Here is a 21,252-nt window from a genome sequence, read left to right as displayed (position 1 = left end):
TCAGAATGGGAGAAAATATCTGCAAATGAAGCAACTGACACAGGATTAAACTCCAAAATGTATAAGCAGCTCGTGCAGCTCAATAACAAAAAATCAAACAACCCAATCCAAAAATGGGCAGAAGACCTAAATAAACATTTCTCCAAAGAAGATATACAGACTGCCAACAAACACATGAAAGGATGCTCAACATCATTAATCATTAGAGAAATGCAAATCAAAATTACAATGAGATATCATCTCACACCAGACCGAATGGACATCATCAAAAAATCTAGAAACAATAAATGCTGGAGAGGGTGTAGAGAAAAGGGAACACTCTTGCACTGCTGGTGGGAATGTGAATCGGTACAGCCACTATGGAGAACAGTATGGAGGTCCCCTAAAAAACTAAAAATAGAACTACCATATGACCCAGCAATCCCACTACTGGGCATATACCCTGAGAAAAGCATAATTCAAAAAGAGTCATGTACCAAAATGTTCATTGCAGCTCTATAGCCCGGAGATGGAAACAACCTAAGTGTCCATCATCGGATGGATGGATAAAGAAGATGTGGCACATATATACAATGGAATATTACTCAGCCACAAAAAGAAACGAAATTGAGCTATTTGTAATGAGGTGGATGGGCCTAGAGTCTGTCATACAGAGTGAAGTTAAGTCAGAAAGAGAGACAAATACCGTATGCTAACACATATATATGGAATCTAAGGAAAAAAATGTCATGAAGAACCTAGGGTTAAGACAGGAATAAAGACACAGACCTACTAGAGAATGGACTTGAGGATACGGGGAGGGGGAAGGGTAAGCTGTGACAAAGCGAGAGAGTGGCATGGACATATATACACTACCAAACGTAAAATAGATAGCTAATGGGAAGCAGCCACATAGCACATGGACATCAGCCTGGTGCTTTGTGACCACCTGGAGGGGTGGGATAGGGAGGTTAGGAAGGAGGCAGATGCAAGAGGGAAGAGATATGGGAACATATGTGTATGTATAGCTGATTCACTTTGTTATAGAGCAGACGCTGACACACCATTGTAAAGCAATTATACTCCAATGAAGATGTAAAAAAGAAAAAAAATCAATAATGAAACACCTGAGCCTATCTTTCTCAAGTCCTGGAACCATAGAATATCAAGGACAAAAGGAACATTAGGAAAGAAACACCAAATCCCATTTTTCACTTTATAGGGGATAGAATTAAAATGCAGAGAGAAGCTTGCCTGAGGTCTCAAAAATTCTAATGGCCCAGCTGGGATCAGAATGCAGATGTCTTAATCACTGTAAGGTAAAGCTTATGAATAGAGAAAAGAATTAAATGAAGCCAAAGTCTTTATGAAGCAACATTCTGTGCTGGATTCTGTATGCTAGATGTGGTGTTATCATTATTACTTAAATATTTTAGCAAAACATTTAACACTTCAAAGGACCACAAAAATAATAAATTTATCTATATACATGAATATGGAAATACTATATTTATTGAATGATGAAAATGTCCACTCCTCCCCCTAAATGTTAGGACCACTATGTTCCAAATGTGTGCCAATAATATTACAGCTACCGAGATTTAGCGTGGATAGTGCAAATGTATACCTACCCCCAGACAAAGACCCCAAAGTCTTTGTAATGTGTTTTGTGATATACTAAAAGAAGCATTCAACTAAGAATCATAACCTAGGATCTGAAATGACAAGAGAAGGAAAGAACTCACTCTGCCTAGGGTGGGGTAGGAAGGAGAGGAGAGAAGCTAGCTCTGCCACTCATCGGCTGTAGGACTTTGAGTAATACATGTTTCCTCACTGCTCACACGTAGTAGCTATATAGCAGAGTGCTCACGAACATAAGATCTAAATAGGGCTAAAGAGAGAAAGAGGAGGGAAGGAAGAAAGGAAGGAAGGAGGGAAGAAAGAAAGAAAGGAAGGGAGGAAGTAAAGGTAACAAGTAAGGGATAGAGAGGTGTTGAAAATATACTTTCACCAAGTGAGACTTCCTCCTTTTAACTGGAAAGATTCAAAAGAATAAAAAGGGGAAAACTTACAAAAAATAAAAATAAATAGGGCTGCCAGCTTTAACAAAGACAAAACAAACCTAACAACTCACATAGTACACTCAGTTAAATTTGAATTTCAGATAAACATATAATTTTTTTTAGTATGTGACTGTCTCCTGCAATATTTGGGATGTATGTTTACTAAAAAAAAATTTTATTGCTCATCTGAAATTCAAATCTAATGAGGGTCCTGTACCTTTCATGGCAATCTAGTTGTGCAGTTGGACTGCCTGTTTCAAACATGGTTCTGAGGCTTATTGGCTGTGTGACATTAGACAGATCCTTAAAATCTCAGTGCTTCCTTTTAAAAACAAATATGTGGAGGAAATATTAACAGCATCTACTTCAAAAGATTATAAGTGCAAAATGAGAAGATATTTACAAAATGTTTAGGGCAGTGCCTGAGTCATGATATGCACTCAACAAATTGTTGCTGTTATTGATGCTGTTGTTGTAATAATTGGGGGAAACTAGATGGTTTCTGAGAGGTGTTAAACCTTGTGTTTCTCCCAATAGTATCTCTGAGAAGCATTACATTTGAGTAACAAAGGCATAACTTCTATAAATAACAACTGAGTATGACAATATAGGGCAGGAACAGTTTAGTATGTGACTGGCAAATTGGCCTTTTCTTTTCATTTAAGAATACCTGCAAATAAAAAGGTGAAACACACAAGAAATAGCACTTTCCAATGAAAAGGTCTCACAATGCAATGTTAGGTGAGTTTAAAGCAGTTCAAGAAAAGATTTGCTAAATGGCACCTTGGCCTCTTTCTCACGGCTGTATACCAAAGAAGTCAAAGCAAGCCCAGTATTTCTGAGTAATTAGGTTGGTCTCGCTCCCAGAGGATTAACTCAGCTCCCAACAGGTTATGGCAGCCACCTTTCATTTCCACAAACAGACGCCATCATCACACTGATTTCAATTAGAGAAATGAAGCTCTATTGACTTATGCTAGACACAAGGAGACGTAGCAGACAGATAACAAACTGGATTACAGCATTAATCTCATGGTCATGGCATCAGAAAGAGTTTTAACTGCATTACCTCTCTCCCACAGGAATCACAGAGATTTTTTACCCTCCTACTGCAAGAAGTTTAATCTTTATACAAGGTGATGGGTTGATATATAAATTGAGACTGAAGTCAAGCCTCCCTCACTTCCTGAGAGGTATTAGGTTTCTAGCTGGATTTTGTCTGGAGTTGTGTCTACCAGAGACCACACCTCCAAATACTGGTCCTGACCAAATCTCCAGGTGAAAAGGAAACCTTAGGTAAATTGCCTGGATATCCACCTAAAAAAACACCAATGAGACAGACAGGTTGACAAAATTATACAGACAAGAAAGAAACAAACTCATGCTAACAGTTACATTAACGAATGGGGTACAGGAATATTTAGAATGTCTAATCTTCTCATGCCTCTTTTCCTTTCTTGTTTAAACTCTCCCTGTTTAGCAGTGTGATTCGCCCTTCCCATGAAGCCCTGCTTGAGCTGAATTACCAGACATGGCCCACCTTTCCCTGAATAATGCATAAATCCATAGGTTCCTCCATTTAAGATTTTCCTAAGGCATCATGGCCCAAACCCAAAATACCAGGTTGCATCTCAATGTCTGACCAGGCCTAGGATAATACCATCTAGACTCCAACCTCCTAATTACCATGGGAAGAAGAAATAGTGAAAGAATGTAAAAGGCTATCAAAAATCTTAATATCAAGTGAATTTTTAAAAGCTCTAATCCCATCGAAGCACAAAATCAACAAAATGAAAAGGTAACTTATGGAATGGAAGAAAATATTTGCAAATCATATATCCGATAAGCAGAGCAGTTATTATCTAGAATACATAAGGAAATCCTAAAACTTTACAACCAAAGACAAATAACCTGATTTAAAAATGCACAAAGGACCTGAATAGACATTTCTCCAAAGGAGATACACAAATGGCCAACAGTAATCACTAAGTATTAGGAAAATGCAAATCAAAACCACAATGAGATAAAATTTCACAGTCAATATGATGGCTACTATCAAAAAACAGAAAATAACAAATGTTGGCAAAATGTGGAGAAATTGGAACTCCTGTGCACTGTTGGTGGGAATGTAAAATTATAAAATCACTGTTTAAAACAGTATGGTGGTTCCTCAAAAATTTAAACACTGAATTATCATATGATCTAGCAATTCCACTTTTTGGTATATCCCCAAATAATTGAAAGAAGGGTCTCAAAGAGATATTTGCACACCCATGTTCATAGCAGCATTATTCACAATAGCCAAAAAGGTGGAAGCAAACCAAGGGTCCATTAATGGATGAATAAACAAAATGTTGTATATACATACAATGGAATATAATTTAGCCTTAAAAAGATGGAAATTTTGACATATGCTCTAACATGTATGAAACTTAAGGACATTATACTAAGTGAAATAAGCCAGTCACACACACACACACAAAATACTATGTGATTCCATTTATATGAGATACCCACAGTTCTCAAATTCATAGAGAGAAAAAAGGAGAATGGCTGTTACCGGGGGAGTGGGGAATGGGGAGCTGTTTAATGGATACAGAGTTTCAGTTTTGCAAGCTGAAAAGAGTTCTCAGGCTTGGATACTTAAAAATGGTTAAGATGATAACATTTATGTTGTGTGTATTTTACCACAGTTAAGCATGTTTTAGAAAGGCTCTAACTCATGCACCCTCCACAGGGGCGATACCACCACCAAGGGTACAAAAACTGGTCTTAAGGAAGGGAAGTGAAAAAAGATTCTCACCTTTCTATGTATAAAGCGTAGATAAACATAAAGTTCATAGACAAATACACAGTATATCTGTGGTTTTAAAATCCTATGGGGAGGAGAGGGGGAAGATGGCGGAAGAGTAAGACGCGGAGATCACCTTCCTCCCCACAGATACATCAGAAATACATCTACATGTGGAACAACTCCTAAAGAACACCTACTGAACGCTGGCAGAAGACCTCAGACATCCCAAAAGGCAAGAAACTCCCCACGTCCCTGAGTAGCACAGAAGAAAAAAGAATAAACAGACAAAAGAATAGGGATGGGACCTGCACCAGTGTGAGGGAGACGTGAAGGAGGAAAGGTTTCCACACACCAGAAGCCCCTTCGCGGGCAGAGACTGCGGGTGGCGGAGCGGCGGAGCTTCGGGGCCGCGGAGGAGAGCACAGCAACAGGGGTGCGGAAGGCAAAGCGGAGAGATTCCCGCACAGAGGATCAGTGCTGACCGGCACTCACCAGCCCGAGAGGCCTGTCTGCTCACACGCCGGGGCGGGCGGGGCTGGGAGCTGAGGCTCGGGCTTCAGTCGGAGTGCAGAGAGAGGGCAGGGAGAGGACTGGGGTTGGCAGCGTGAACACACCCTGCAGGGGGTTAGTGCGCCACGGCACGGGAGGGAGTCCGGGGAAAAATCTGGAGCTGCCGAAGAGGAAAGAGACTTTTTCTTCCCTCTTTGTTTCCTGGTGCGTGAGGAGAGAGGATTAAGAGCGCTGCTTAAAGGAGCTCCAGAGACGGGCGCGAGCCGCGGCTAACAGCGCAGACCCCAGACACCGGCATAAGACGCTAAGGCTGCTGCTGCTGCCGCCACCAAAAAGCCTGTGTGCGAGCAAAGGTCACTATCCAAACCTCCCCTCCCGGGAGCCTGTGAAGCCCGCCACTGCCAGGGCCCCGGGATCCGGGGCAACTTACCCGGGAGAATGCATGGCACGCCTCAGGCTGGTGCAACGTCACGCTGGCCTCTGCCACCATAGTCCCGCCCCGCACTCTGTGCCCCTCCCTCCCCCCGGCCTGAGTGAGCCAGAGCCCCCGAATCAGTGGCTCCTTTAACCCCGTACTGTCTGAGCGAAGAACAGACGCCCTTCGGCGACCTACAGGCAGAGGCGGGGCCAAATCCAAAGCTGAACCACGGGAGCTGTGAGAACAAAGAAGAGAAAGGGAAATCTCTCCCAGCAGCCTCAGAAGCAGCGGATTAAAGCACCACAATCAACTTGATGTACCCTGCATCTGTGGAATACATGAATAGACAACGAGTCATCCCAAATTGAGGAGGTGGACTTTGAGAGCAAGATTTATTATTTTTTCCCCTTTTCCTCATTTTGTGAGTGTGTATGTGTATGCTTCTGTGTGAGATTTTGTCGGTATAGCTTTGCTTTCACCATTTGTCCTAAGGTTCTATCCGTCCGGGTTTTTTTTTGTTTGTTGTTTTACTTTTTAAAAAATTTTTTTCTTCATTTTATTTTACCTTACTTTATTTTATTTTCTTTTACCCTCTTTCTTTCTTTCTTTCTTTCTACTTTTTCTCCCTTTTATTCTGAGCCGTGTGAATGAAAGGCTCTTGGTGCTGCAGTCAGGAGTCAGTGCTGTGCCTCTGATGTGGGAGAGCCAACTTCAGGACACTGGTCCACAAGAGACCTCCCAGCTCCACATAATATCAAACGGCGAAATACTCCCAGAGATCTCCATCTCAACACCAACACCCAGCTTCACTTAACGACCAGAAAGCTACAGTGGACACCCTATGCCAAACAACTAGCAAGACAGGAACACAACCCCACCCATTAGCAGAGAGGGTGCCTAAAATCATAGTAAGTCCACAGACACCCTAAACACACCATCAGATGTAGACGTGCCGAACAGAAAGACAAGATCCAGCCTCATCCACCAGAACACAGGCACTAGTCCCCTCCACCAGGAAGCCTACACACACTGAACCAACTTTACCACTGGGGACAGACACCAAAAACAATGGGAACTACGAACCTGCTGCCTGCAAAAAGGAGACCCCAAACACAGTAAGATAATCAAAATGAGAAGACAGAAAAACACACAGCAGATGAAGCAGCAAGATAAAAACCCAACAAACCTAACAAATGAAGAGGAAATAGGCAGTCTACATGAAAAAGAATTCAGAAAAATGATAGTAAAGATGATCCAAAATCTTGGAAATAGAATAGACAAAATGCAAGAAACATTTAACAAGGACCTAGAAGAACTAAAGATGAAACAAGCAACTATGAACAACACAATAAATGAAATTAAAAATACTCTAGAAGGGATCAACAGCAGAACGACGGAGGCAGAAGAACGGATACATGACCTGGAAGATAAAATAGTGGAAATAACTACGGCAGAGCAGAAAAAAGAAAGAAAAGAACTGAGGACTGTCTCAGAGACCTCTGTGACAACATTAAACGCACCAACAATCGAATTATAGGGGTTCCAGAAGAAGAGGAGAAAAAAAAAAAGGACTGAGAAAATATTTGAAAAGATTATAGTTGAAAACTTCCCTAATATGGGAAAGAAAATAGTTAATCAAGTCCAGGAAGCACAGAGAGTCCCATACAGGATATACCCAAGGAGAAACACGCCAAGACACATATTAATCAAACTATCAAAAATTAAATACAAAGAAAACATATTAAAAGCAGCAAGGAAAAAATAACACACAAGGGAATCCCCATAAGGTTAAGAGCTGATCTTTCAGCAGAAACTCTGCAAGCTAGAAGGGACTGGCAGGACATATTTAAAGTGATGAAGGAGAAAAACCTACAACCAAGATTACTCTACCCAGCAAGGATCTCATTCAGATTTGACTGAGAAATTAAAACCTTTACAGACAAGCAAAAGCTGAGAGAGTTCAGCACCACCAAACCAGCTTTACAACAAACACTAAAGGATCTTCTCTAGGCAAGAAACACAAGAGAAGGAAAAAGACCTACAATGACAAACCCAAAACAATTAAGAAAATGGGAATAGGAACATACATATCGATAATTACCTTAAATGTAAATGGACTAAATGCTCCCACCAAAAGACACAGACTGGCTGAATGGATACAAAATCAAGACCCATATATATGCTGTCTACAAGAGACCCACTTCAGACCTAGAGACACATACAGGCTGACTGTGAGGGGATGGAAAAAGATATTCCATGCAAATGGAAACCAAAAGAAAGCTGGAGTAGCAATTCTCATATCAGACAAAATTGACTTTAAAATAAAGACTATTAGAAGAGACAAAGAAGGACACTACATAATGATCAAGGGATCGATCCAAGAAGATGTAACAATTGTAAATATTTATGCACCCAACCTAGGAGCACCTCAATACATAAGGCAGATACTAACAGCCATAAAAGGGGAAATCGACAGTAATACATTCATAGTAGGGGACTTTAACACCCCACTTTCACCAATGGACAGATCATCCAAAATGAAAATAAATAAGGAAACACAAGCTTTAAATGATACATTAAACAAGATGGACTTAACTGATATTTATAGGACATTCCATCAAAAAATAACAGAATACACATTTTTCTCAAATGCTCATAGAACATTCTCCATGATAGATCATATCTTGGGTCACAAATCAAGCCTTGGTAAATTTAAGAAAATTGAAATTGTATCAAGTATCTCTTCCAACCACAACGCTATGAGACTAGATATCAATTACAGGAAAAGAACTGTAAAAAATACAAACACATGGAGGCTAAACAATACACTACTTAAGAACAAAGTGATCACTGAAGGAATCAAAGAGGAAATAAAAAATACCTAGAAACAAATGACAATGGAGACACAATGACCTAAAATCTATGGGATGCAGCAAAAGCAGTTCTAAGAGGGAAGTTTATAGCAATACAATCCTACCTTAAGAAACAGGAAAAATCTCGAATAAACAACCTAAACTTGCACCTAAAGCAATTAGAGAAAGAAGAACAAAAAAAACCCAAAGTTAGCCGAAGGAAAGAAATCATAAACATCAGATCAGAAATAAATGAAAAAGAAATGAAGGCAACGATAGCAAAGATCAACAAAACTAAAAGCTGGTTCTTTGAGAAGATAATCAAAATTGATAAACCATTAGCCAAACTCATCAAGAAAAAAAGGGAGAAGACTCAAATCAATAGAATTAGAAATGAAAAAGGAGAAGTAACAACTGACACTGCAGAAATACAAAAGATCATGAGAGATTACTACAAGCAACTCTATGCCAATAAATTTGACAACCTGCAAGAAATGGACAAATTCTTAGAAATGCACAACCTGCCGAGACTGAATCAGGAAGAAATAGAAAATATGAACAGACCAATCACAAGCACTGAAATTGAAACTGTGATAAAAATCTTCCAACAAACAAAAGCCCGGGACCAGATGGCTTCACAGGCGAATTCTATCAAACATTTAGAGAAGAGCTAACACCTATCCTTCTCAAACTCTTCCAAAATATAACAGAGGGAGGAACACTCCCAAAGTCATTCTACGAGGCCACCATCACCCCGATACCAAAACCAGACAAGGATGTCACAAAGAAAGAAAACTACAGGCCAATATCACTGATGAACATAGATGCAAAAACCCTCAACAAAATACTAGCAAACAGAATCCAACAGCACATTAAGAGGATCATACACCGTGATCAAGTGGGGTTTATTCCAGGAGTGCAAGATTTCATCAATATACGCAAATCAATCAATGTGATAAACCATATTAACAAATTGAAGAGGAAAAACCATATGGTCATCTCAATAGATGCAGAGAAAGCTTTCGACAAAATTCAACACTGATTTATGATAAAAACCCTGCAGAAAGTAGAGATAGAGATAATTTTCCTCAACATAATAAAGGCAATATATGACAAACCCACAGCCAATATCATCCTCAATGGTGAAAAACTGAAAGCATTTCCACTAAGATCAGGAACAAGACAAGGTTGCCCACTCTCATCACTCTTATTCAACATAGTTTTGGAAGTTTTAGCCACAGCAATCAGAGAAAGAAATAAAAGGAATCCAAATCAGAAATGAAGAAGTAAAGTAAAGCTGTCACTTTTTGCAGATGACATGATACTATACATAGAGAATCCTCAAGATGCTACCAGAAAACTACTAGAGCTAATCAATGAATTTGGTAAAGTAGCAGCATAAAAAATTAATGCACAGAAATCTCTTGCATTCCTATACACTAAGGATCAAAAATCTGAAAGTGAAATCAAGAAAACACTCCCATTTACCACTGCAACAAAAAGAATAGAATATCTAGGAATAAACCTACCTAGGGAGGCAAAAGACCTGTGTGCAGAAAATTATAAGACACTGATGAAAGAAATTAAAGATGATACAAATAGATGGAGAGATATACCATGTTCTTGGATTGGAAGAATCAACACTGTGAAAATGACTCTACTACCCAAAGCAATCTACAGATTCAATGCAATCCCTATCAAACTACCACTGGCATTTTTCAAAGAACTAGAACAAAAAATTTCACAATTTGTATGGAAACACAAAAGACCCCGAAGAGCCAAAGCAATCTTGAGAATGAAAACTGGAGCTGGAGGAATCAGGCTCCCTGACTTCAGACTACATTACAAAGCTACAGTAATCAAGACAGTATGGTACTGGCACAAAACCAGAAATATAGACCAATGGAACAGGATAGAAAGTCCAAAGATAAACCCACGCACATATGGTCACCTTATCTTTGATAAAGGAGGCAGGAACGTATAGTGGAGAAAGGACAGTCTCTTCAATAAGTGGTGCTGGGAAAACTGGACAGGTACATGTAAAAGTATGAGATTAGATCACTCCCTAACACCATACACAAAAATAAGCTCCAAATGGATTAAAGACCTAAATGTAAGGCCAGAAACTATCAAACTCTTAGAGGAAAACACAGGCAGAACACCCTATGACATAAATCACAGCAAGATCCTTTTTGACCCACCTCCTAGAGAAATGGAAATAAAAACAAAAATAAACAAATGGGACCTAATGAAACTTCAAAGCTTTTGCACAGCAAAGGAAACCATAAACAAGACCAAAAGACAATCCTCAGAATGGGAGAAAATATTTGCAAATGAAGCAAGTGACAAAGGATTAATCTCCAAAATGTATAAGCAGCTCATGCAGCTCAATAACAAAAAAACAAACAACCCAATCCAAAAATGGGCAGAAGACCTAAATAGACATTTCTCCAAAGAAGATATACAGACTGCCAACAAACACATGAAAGAATGCTCAACATCATTAATCATTAGAGAAATGCAAATCAAAACTACAATGAGATATCATCTCACACCAGTCCGAATGGACATCATCAAAAAATCTAGAAACAATAAATGCTGGAGAGAGTGTGGAGAAAAGGGAACACTCTTGCACTGCTGGTGGGAATATGAATTGGTACAGCCACTATGGAGAACAGTATGGAGGTTCCTTAAAAAACTACAAATAGAACTACCATATGACCCAGAAATCCCACTACTGGGCATATACCCTAGAAAACCATAATTCAAAAAGAGTCATGTACCAAAATGTTCATTGCAGCTCTATTTACAATAGCCCGGAGATGGAAACAACCTAAGTGTCCATCATCGGATGAATGGATAAAAGAAGATGTGGCACATATATACGATGGAATATCACTCAGCCATAAAAAGAAACGAAATTGAGCTATTTGTAATGAGGTGGATGGACCCAGAGTCTGTCATACAGAGTGAAGTAAGTCAGAAAGAGAAAGACAAATACCGTAGGCTAACACATATATATGGAATTTAAGAAAAAAAAATGTCATGAAGAACCTAGGTGTAAGACAGGAATAAAGACATTGACCTACTAGAGAATGGACTTGAGGATATGGGGAGGGGGAAGGGTAAGCTGTGACAAAGCGAGAGAGTGGCACGGACATATATACACTACCAAACGTAAAATAGATAGCTAGTGGGAAGCAGCCACACAGCACAGGGAGATCAGCTCGGTGCTTTGTGACCACCTAGAGGGGTGGGATAGGGAGGGTGGGAGGGAGGGAGACGCAAGAGGGAAGAGATATGGGAACATATGTATAGGTATAACTGATTCACTTTGTTATAAAGCAGAAACTAACACACCATTGTAAAGCAATTATACTCCAATAAAGATGTAAACAATAAAATAAATAAATAAAATTAAAAAGCAAAAAAATCCTATGGGGATGATTAGAAGTAAAAAGTGTCTAACAAGGCTCCTTTGGGGGCCAATAATAAAAATATTTAGGAAATATTGAGAAACTCTCCACTAAGCTATCATCCATGTTCCAGTTTCCAGCTCCAAAATATTTACAAGAGATCTCTGCCCAGTTCAGACACTTGGCCATGACCAAAGTCAGAATCCTCTTCTACCACCAATATTTATTGAGCAGCAAGTGTCTCAACAGTTATGGGTCAGACCCTGGATTGTGCTGAGAGGAAAAATAACATTAAACAATACGAAAGCGGTCATGTCAAGTCCTACTAAATCAAACCTTCAATGGCCCCTAAACACAGTACACAACTGTAAAACCCAAGCACAAGTCCATAAATCACCTACCCCAATCTAATTAGACTAATTTCTCCCCAGTCATATTCTATCTTTATACCTCCTATTACCTGTGATTACAAATCCCTACCTTCCCATGACTTATTCCTTAACAAATGAATGCCACTGAAACTTTTACAAGCCAGCTCAAATATTATCTTCTCAGGAAAGCAAAGTTAATCACTCCTTCCTCTGTGGTCCCAAGCCACTGTATAGACACATCCACTGGGTGTTGTGCATTTTTTAAATCACTCTGTTAATTATATGCTCACCTGTCTCATAAACAGGGCTCTTTTAAGGCAGAGAGTGTGCGTTATGTTGCCTATTTGAAGCACTGAGCATAATATACAGATTGCTGATGGATAAATTAATCAATGAGTGAAAGTATAAGAAGAGGGGGTTATTATTTTTTGATTTAGAGGACATCAGATTTTCTGGAGGAGGGAGCATTTGGATTTGAGTGTAAAACTGTCTTAACTTCCAAAATATGCCATTAAAAATGATTCCGAAATCCCCTCTGGGTCATCAAACTAATACTTAAGGTAAAAAAATTCAGAAATTACAGACATATTCAGTGAAGCTGGGAAGAAAATCAACTCTTCTCTCTACACAGAAGCAACCATCATTAATATTTTAGACATGTTTTCTTTTAGCCTTTTACTAAGCATTTTTCTCTTTATAATTGAGATACTATATTTTATAATCTACTTTCCTTACTTAATGCTATATCATAAGTATTTTCATCAACAAGCATTATAAATATAATTACTAATGATTGCATTCTATTCCTTCACATACATATATATCATGATATACATACTCATTTTCATAGTACTGGATTTTTAGGTGCTTTCCAGTTTCTTGCTCTCATAAATAATGCACATATTTGTTCATAAATATTTATTACCATTTCTGATTATTTCCTTGAGATGCATTCCTAGAAATAGAAGTAGTGGGTAAAATGGTGTTAGAATGTGAAGGCTTTTGAGAAATAATGCCCAAGTATTTCATAGAAAGTTGGTAGCAATTTATGCTCCCACCAGCAATGTGAGAGGTTTATGTTTGATAGCATCTTGGCAAGCACTCGATAATACCAGCATTATTATTAAATTATCTTTATCTTCTCTTTCCTTTTTCACTGAAACAAATCTGTCATTAGGCCCAGCTGTTTCTTATTGTAAAATGCTGCTACATTTCTCCCCTTCCTTTCGATTTTCAAGTTGCTGTCCTAAACCAGATTCTCAATTATTTTACACATACGAATATGCCAAAATCTCTCACTCAAGTGTACCCCCTCATATCGATGCTGTTACTATATAACTTCAGAGTTAACGTCAACCTATTCTAAGTCCCTTTGCCTAGATAGTCAGTATCGCAGAAGCTCAAGTTCAACTGTGCTTTGAATGATCCAAATGAATTACGTTTGTTTTCTCAGGGCAAGAACCACTCATATAACGATTGTTTCAGCCAACATCTGATGAGCACGTATTATGTGCCAGACACTATACTAAGACCAGAGCTACAAGGAGAAGAGGCACAGTCGAAGCATCTGAAGATCAAGCGGAGTAGAAGAAGAGTCAGTAAATAGACAATAATAATACAGACCGATAGAGGCTCTGGGAGGAAGACTCAGTGGCAGAAAGGAGGGGAAACTATTATCGTCTAGGGAGGCCCGGAAAGACTTTATGGAGAAAGCAACATCTAGGCACAAAACCTATGGTTGCAGGTAAGAATTTAGTGAGGCAAAGCCATTTGTTATGGACTTCATACTTGTGCCCACCCCCCAATTCTTATCTTGAAATCCTAGACCTCAATGTGACAGAATTAGGAGGCGGGGCCTTTGAGAGGTCATAAGGTCATGAGGATGGAACTCTTATGAATGGGATTAGTGCCCAGAGATAGGAGAGCTGGCTTCTTAGTTCTCTCTCTCTGCCATGTGAGGACACAGCAAGAAAGGTGCCTTCTGTAAACCAGGAAGAGGGCCCTCACCAAGAACCCAATCTTGCTGTCACCTGAACGTGAGTATTCCAGCCTCCTGACTATGAGAAATAAATGACTGTTAATAAAGCCACTCAGTTTATGGTATTCTGTTATAGCAGCCAGAACTACTAAGATACCATTCCAGACAGAAGCACAAGCAGGTGTAAAGACACAGAGGTAAGAGAGGGGGAATGTGAAAAGACAAGCCATAGAGTGACAAAAAGCATTTGCACAACATCTACATTATAAATGACTTGTAGACAAAGGACATTAGGTAAAAAGTAAGGAAAAACTGTATGAAGTATGGACTTTAGTTAAATAATAATGGGTCAGTACTGGCTTCTTAATTATAACAAATGTATCATACTAATGGAAGATGTAATTAAAGACCCAAATGTGAAAAGTATACTTTTAAATTTTTGTAAGAAAACACAGGATAATTCCTATATGAAATTGGGAGAGGAAAGGATTTCCTGAACAAGACATTTAAAATACAAGTCATAAAAGAAAACACTGATAAAATTACTACATCAAAATTTTAAAATTTTGAATGAGAAATCCCCATAAACAAATGTTAACACAAGCTAAACACTGACCGATAATATTTGAAACCTATAAAACAAATAAAGGATTAGGTTTCAAAATATTTAAAGAATCCCCTTAAACCCACTAGAAATGAACAAAAATGTTCACTTTTTCAATAAATTAGGATAAAGTGTTTGTTTAATAAATGAAAGATTATAAAGTCCCTAGTATTATTCCCCTCAGGAAAGTCATATTCAAATTCGACCTTTATTTTTAACAAAAATAATTCTGTTACAAACTTTATTCTACAATTTATTCTACAATTCTGTTTTTCTTTTAAATAAAATTATAATTTTTTTGAAAAAGAAAGACAAGAACAAACAAATCAACGGAAAAATAGCAAAGAATGTTGTAATGGTTTAATTTTATGTCTTAACTTGGCTAGATTATAGTTCCCAGTTAAATGCCAGTCTAACTGCTGTTGTGAAGGCATTTTTTAGATGTGATTAATGTTTAAATCAGTAAACCTTGAGTAAAGCAGATGACCCTCCATGGTGTGGGTGGGCCTCATCCAATCAACTGAAGGTTTAACAGCAAAGACTGAGTTTTATCAAGGAAGAAAGAATTCTGCCTCCAGATTGCTACATAGAAATTCTCCCTCAGTTTCTAACCTTTGAATTTAAGACTGCAAGATCATTTCGTACCTGACTCTCCAGCCTGCCAGCTTGCTGTATGGATTTCAGATTTGTCAGTGCCTACAATCACACGAGCCAATTCCTTAAAATATCTATCTTGATCCATCAATCGATAGAATATATGTATATTCCTACATTATATATATTTATAATGTTATGATATACATATATTATAATATATATTTATATATGTAAGGGTATACATATATATTTCTATAAAGATAAACAATTTGGTCAGGCTAGAAATGTATATGTTGATAATTCAGGCATTCCACATTTAGGGATATAATCTAGAGAAATTCTCAGACAGCAACTAAAGGAGATACACAGAAAATTGTTTACTGTAGCACCGTTTGTACCAACAAAAAGAAAAAAGGAGAGGAAAAAAGACAACCTAAAAGTCCATCAACAAAGGAACATATACACTGTGGCTTTTCAGATAGAATACAATAGCTATTACAAAGGGAACCATGGATCTGTATGTAACAGCAGAAACAATAAAAGATAAAAGAATACAAGTGGTGTGTACAGTTTGATGTCATATGTGTATATTTTTAATACATAGAATTTCAAATGCCATGTGTAAATACCTGCATGTATAATAAATAGTTTTAAAAGCATAAATTGGAAGAATGAACAACTGCGTGGCTTCTTGCCTCTGATGAAGGAAGGAAGAAAAGGAAAGGAAACAAAGAGAACTTGAATGGAATTTCAACTAAATTTATATTCTTCTTCGTCAAAGTCTGAAGCATGTATAAAAATGTTAAGATTTGTTAATAATGGGATGAGAAGTATACAAATATTTGTCATAGACACTATAATTTTCTGTATATTCAAATCTTTTATAATTAAAAAAGTAATTTTAGTACTCCAGTGAGAGAGGAAGGTGGCATGGGGGTAGTGCAACATTAATCGAAAAGTGGACAGGAATGGCCAGCCAATCGGCCATACTGACCTTAACACAGAAGGCAAGAGAGAGGGAGCAGTGAGATTGTGTGTCCTGGATTTCTGGTTCAGGTGAGTATACAGGAGGAGGTACCATTCACTGAGAGAGGATTGGAGGAGGTGAAGTGAGCTTGAAGTGATGAGAATCTTCTATGGTACTGGTCATAATGTGAGGTACGTTACAGACACTCACTAAGACTTGCTACTTCAAAAACCACCCACATCCTCCTTCTTTCTAGGTATTTGGGAATATTCGGTCTATGTACTCATCACAGGCCAAGTCAACTAGGTAAATAAGAACAGGGGAAGCATTCTCACATAATCTAACACAGATATATAGACGAAAGATTCCAAGTGAATCTTATTCTGAACTTTAACAACACCCAGGAGAACAGCTATTACATTTCAAGCGGCAGAATACGGCTCCCCTTTTTAAAAAATCAATAGATTCTCTGGAGGAAAGCAGTACATGACTTCCTTTTCAGAATTTTATCAGTAGCTTTCCCGCTCTACAGGCACAGTCTATAAAACCATAGCCGAAGATAATATGGCTAAAAAGGAAGTCAACAGTAATACAGAACAACAGCTTTTCTCATACTTGACACGTTTGAGACATTTGCCATCTGTTGTTAGAACTCCCTTCAAATCGAACCCAGCTGCCATAGAGCCTCGGTGACCAAAATGACCTCTCCCTTGGGCCTCACCTTGTTTCTCTTTATCCACTGCTAGGTGCCAACCAGAAATAATTAACACGACATTTATCATAACAGGTTGTAATTATTTGTTTTCATGCCCTTTTTTTAACTTTTTATTTTATACTGGAGTATAGTTGATTAACAGTGTTGTGTCGGTTTCAGGTGAACAGCAGAGTAATTCAGTTATACATGTACATATGTCAATTCTTTTTCAAATCCTTTTCCCATTTAGGTGGTCACGTAATATTGAGCAGAGTTCCCTGTGCTATACAGTAGGCCCTTGCTGGTTATCCATTTTTGTTTTATTTTTATTTGTTTGCTTATTTATTTATTTATTTTTGGCCACGTTGGGTCTTCGTTGCTGCGTGCGGGCTTTCTCTAGTTGTGGCGAGCAGGGCTATTCTTCGTTGTGGTGCGCGGGCTTCTCATTGCGGTGGCTTCTCTTGTTGCAGAGCACGGACTCTAGGCACACGGACTTCAGTAGCTGCAGCACACAGGCTTCAGTAGTGGCAGCGCGTGGGCTCAGTAGTTGTGGCACGCGGGCTCAGTAGTTGCAGCTTGCGGGCTCTAGAGTGTGGGCTCAGCAGTTGCGGTGCGTCGGCTCAGTAGTTGTGGCACATGGGCTTAGTTGCTCCGCGGCATGTGGGATCTTCCCGGACCAGGGATCGAACCCGTGTCCCCTGCTTTGGCAGGCAGATTCTTAACCACTGGACTACCAGGGAAGTCCAGTTGTCCATTTTTAATGAATCATTAGACTACTCGGGAACAAGAGGCAATGCTGGATTAAGGGGCTGACCAACCAGGCAGCTACTTGGGATCTGTAAACTATAAGGAATTTTAAAACAAAGCTGGAACAAATCAGAAATATGGAACCCAATGGATTATATTTGTTCACTCAATTCTTATATAACAAGCAAAAGGGAAACTGGCCCACTGCCTTAGAGGGAGATGACATACCTGAGCAGAAATGCCTGAGACTGACGCCTCAGCAGCCTCAGTCTCTGTCTCTTGCACAGTTTACTGCAGACATGTGTAAATTGCAGTGTGCAGCTCTGGCCTCACCACTAACCCCATGACCAGCCAGTGAGCACTATCTGGTGTCAGCAAAATCAACTACAATCCCCAAACCAAGCAATGCACAACTTCATTCTATTGACTAAGACCCGTGTCTTTATCAGAGCGTCTACCATGTAAACACTTTAAATATGACAACCAAGAAGTTGCCTGGCCCAGAAAATTACAATCCCAAAAACATTGCACATAAGTAAAAATATTTTACATCCAGACATTTAACAAGTCTCTTATATTAACAAAATGTTATAAAAGTTTTATCTATAGAAAGTAAGTTTCTCCCCAACCTACTAAGTAAACATTTTTAAAAATTTTAAAAAGTCTTTTGAAGGGGCTTCAAGTTATTGCCTACATGAGTCCTTTCCACTTCTCAGTCTAGCCATATGTGAGACCACGTGTGCAGTCCTAACCTTCACCCCTAACACTGAGCACAGTGCCTGATACCTAGAAGGTATCCAAGAGGGATTTGATGAATTAGTTAATTAAACAATCAATATTCAGTATCTGTTCGCCCTTCAGTGTTAGAATATCCACTAGCAGGACTTCCCTGATGGTCCAGTGGCTAAGACTCTGCGCTCCCACTGCAGGGGGCCCAGGTTCGATCCCTGGTCCGGGAACTAGATCCCACGTGCCGCAACTAAGAGTTTGCATGCCAAAACTAAAAAAAAAAAAAAAGATCTCACATCCCACAACGAAGACCCGGCGCAGACAAATAAATAAATAAATAAGTGCTTTAAAAAAAAAAAAGGAATATCCACCAGTTCCTGTTATAGCCCATATTATTGTAGCACAACTCTGATTGCTAAAATCTTCTAAAAATTAAATACCTATTGGTCTTCTTGACTCTCCCAGTCATGGACATATTCTGGTCTATTTTATGGACAGATATCATTACAAAGCATGGAACTCGATCATGAGTCCTAACTCAGGAAACATAGAGATAACATTGTTTAACTATGTTATGTTAACTTATGTTAGTTAACTAACAAAACTAACTTATGTTAGTTATGTTTTAACTTGATAACATTTGAATTGTGAGCACACTAGCTGACCTTCCTTACTGCCTTGGCCTTGACCTTTGCACACACATAGTTGGTGGCAAGGGGGAGGAAAATATGCAGGTGTTTTCCGGTCAGACCCACTATTTGAGAAAGAAGAGTTTCTCAGAAAGTAGTGGGAGGAGAACACAAAATCAACACTCCTCTTATTCCATATACAGCAGGGAAGATAAAGAACACGAACACTGAGGGAACACCTATTATATGCCAGCTGCTGTACCCCATCACCTCACTGAATTCTGAACTACTCTTGAGCCACATACTATTGGCTCCCTTTGAAAGGGGAGCCATTAGGACTCAGAGAAATTGAGAAGTTTATTAAAGTCAGACAGAGAGAGAGTAAGGTGCCCAGCATCTGTATCCAGGTCTGCCTGGAACCTTGCCCACCTGTGGTGTTCGCTGGATCCAATGTAATTGGTATCATGTGTATTATTCGACCTGACACCCAACTCACTTACCCACACTACACCCTGAGAAGGCAGGCAAGAGGCATGTTTTAAATTATTTCCGTAATGAGATTTGAAAGCCAGAGGAATTAGAGAGAAGACCATCAACAGATTTCAGGGAGACTGTCCAATACTACATATCTGTGCCAGGTTATAGAGGCGAGTAGTGGCTTTCAATCCCAACATGTCTATAAAAAAGACATGAAGTGCCAACTACTATCTAAACTATTATTAAATCTATTACTTAAAGGGGCTTTGCTGTGGCACTGATTCTCAGGAAAAGAGATCACCAACGGGATGGCATTTTCTTAAAGTCTTTGGTGGTTTACATATGCCTCCCTAAGGGGCCTGCCTCTTGACAGCCTTTGAGAATCACTGAAAGGGAAGTAAGGAGGTTGTTTTATCATTTTGTTTTATTGTTGATGTCACTGTTGTTGTCTCCCTGAGAAGAAAGATCAACCGGGTTAAATCATATCACAGAAATCAAATGAATGATCTACTTTTAAACTCATTCCACTCACTGTATTTCCTATACATAATGCTGTATCTAATACTATTACACCCTGTCCTACTCAAAGTGAGGGCCATTGGTGAGCTGCACCAGATGGAGCTTGTTAGAAATGCAGACTCTCAGACCCCACCCCTTCCTATTGGTGCAGAGCTTGTGTTTTAACCAGATCCACAGGGGATTCTTCCTGTTGCGGAGCACAGGCTCCGGACGCACGGGCTCAGCGGCCATGGCTCACGGGCCCAGCAGCTCTGCGGCAAGTGGGATCTTCTCGGACCGGGGCACGAACCCGTGTCCCCTGCATCGGCAGGCGGACTTTCAACCACTGGGCCACCAGCGAAGCCCTCCACAGGGGATTCTTAAACATTTCGGCTTTTGAGAAGTCCTCAAAAGGGCTTGTAGTGTGTAGTGGTCCACACTACACCTAAATACTCCCCCATCCCTTCCCATTAGTCTCAAGTGAGCATCCCTCGTATGTATTCCCACAGCAATTCACAAGCCCCTCATCACACGTGTAGGGCACTGTGTTGAAACCGTATGATTAAAGATCTCCCTTTCTTGCCTAGATGTAAGCTCTATCAAGACAAAATCAGTGCCTTCCATGCTCACCACTATGATTGTTGGCACCTAACAATGCCTGGCACAGAAAGTTTCAGTAAATATTTAGGAATCCCACAGGAGTGTGAGCTTCTCAAGGTCAAGAACCACTTTGTAAGTATTTGTGCACCTTTAAAACCTACAACGTTCTGGCATATAATAAATGCTCAATTTGTGTTGATCTCCTGAATATGTGCCTGATGCATCCCAGAAGATGGAATGGACTGAAAGCGCCCGTTGTGTTAAATGGCACATTCGTCAAGCCTTCTCTGACGTCTTCCTGTCCTGATTAAGTGCCAATTTCCCTGTGT

Source organism: Grampus griseus (genome assembly GCF_964374135.1).
Source record: "Grampus griseus genome assembly, chromosome: 17".
In the NCBI taxonomy this organism is placed as follows: Eukaryota; Metazoa; Chordata; class Mammalia; order Artiodactyla; family Delphinidae; genus Grampus; species Grampus griseus.
The sequence above is the reverse complement of the archived record's forward strand: the minus strand, read 5'-3'. Positions refer to the sequence as shown.